Source organism: Trachymyrmex cornetzi, unplaced genomic scaffold (assembly GCF_001594075.2).
Source record: "Trachymyrmex cornetzi isolate Tcor2-1 unplaced genomic scaffold, Tcor1.1 scaffold2020, whole genome shotgun sequence".
In the NCBI taxonomy this organism is placed as follows: domain Eukaryota; kingdom Metazoa; phylum Arthropoda; class Insecta; order Hymenoptera; family Formicidae; genus Trachymyrmex; species Trachymyrmex cornetzi.
This window is the reverse complement of record NW_017296659.1, coordinates 29212-30807: the sequence shown is the minus strand read 5'-3', so window position 1 is coordinate 30807 and position 1596 is coordinate 29212. Positions and strand designations below refer to the sequence as shown.

General features: G+C 27.2%; 1 pseudogene; it reads left to right on the top strand.

Moving 5' to 3' along the window:
• Positions 1 to 1471, top strand: part of LOC108759683 (uncharacterized) — a 3466-nt pseudogene extending 1995 nt beyond the window's left edge.
• The last annotated feature ends 125 nt before the right edge of the window (positions 1472 to 1596 follow it).

The window sequence follows — 1596 nt, the reverse complement described above, 5'->3', positions numbered from 1 at the left end:
GAGATATCTCACTTTTATATTTTTAAGATTAGAATAGTGTACAACAGCCTTAATGTGCACTGAGTGCGCACCAGTGCAACCAGTGAAATACGCTATAAGATTAGAGTGGATATAAAGAGAGTGGCGCCAAGGCATGTACCTAATGCTGATTGGCTCCGCCATTTGTAGCAAAACTCCTGGTTAATTGTCAGGTTAGATAATTGCAGAGTACAAACTCTGTGAAAAAAATAGCCATGAAATAGGATCGGAAAAATAATTTTTATATAGACATTTTTTGGCGAGATTGTTCTCTGTGCAGCAGTTGGTTGTAAGAACATTAGCAAAGGCGTTAAAATGAATTATTTTCCAAAAGATATTTATCGCCAAAACGTATGGATAAAAAATGCCAATCTAGAAAATAAAATATTAAACTAATTAAACCATGCAGCATTATGTGAAGTATTCTATTTATATACTTACATATTTAATTTTACACTTTACTTTTGAATATTTGCTGAACTTTATATTTTACATTTAATATTTGACTTTTAAATATGTGCACAACTTTACACTTATTATATATTTTTAATTTATTGTATTTTTGTGTGTTATACTATTATAATATTTTTTGTTGAAGTAGTAAAATTACTTTCTTATTTTTAAGTTTCATTTTACCTCAAATATGTGGGAAAAGACACGAATCGATGGAACAAAAAAACTTAAATGTACAGCAGTTCCAACAATATTTAGAGAATTAGTAACTCAAATAAAAGAAAAAGCTGAAATTAATCGTAAGTTCAATTTAAATTTTGTATCATTTATTATCGTCTTAGTATTAGAAATATTAGAAATAATAAGATTAGAAATAATAATGTATTAGAAATAATAAGAATGATAGTTAAGTATATAATTGTTAATAGCATACAAAACAGTATATTGTAATAATTAATTCAAAGTAATAATTTATTTTTTCGTCATTATAATTATTACTAATTCGATAATATTATTTATTTTCATTCAGAAAATGCTGTTGGTTTAAATGAAATTGAACAGTCTTTGATAATAGTATCTGCAATAGATTATGATGGTACTGTTACAATATCTATAAAGGATCCGAAAGAAGGACAATGTCAATCAGAAAATCTTTCATTTGGTATCGAAGAAGAAGCAGCAGTAACTCAACAAATAAACGGAAAAACTGTAGAAGAAGAAACAATCGAATTACATATTGATGAAAACATTATACAAGATGAGACATTGGTTTTAGAATAGGAATGCAATTTGGATAGACAAAATTTATCATATGTTGAAAAAAAACAAGAAATTAGAAAAGCTGTTTCAGTCAGAATCGTTACGAATGAGTATGAAAAAGAGACATAAACGTTTGCAAAACAAATGTAAAAACAGAATTAAGAAATTAGAAAAACAAGTATGCATTACTCTAAAAAGTTTCCTACAATTATTCGACAACTTTTTAATGAAGATCAGATAGAGCTCTTAACTAAAAAGTATAAAAAAGTTATAAAATGGTGTGATGCAACGTTAGTCAAAGCATATCATTTAAAATTTACTTGTGGCGTATCAGGCAGGGAATGGAAGTAACTCGTTACTTGTAAC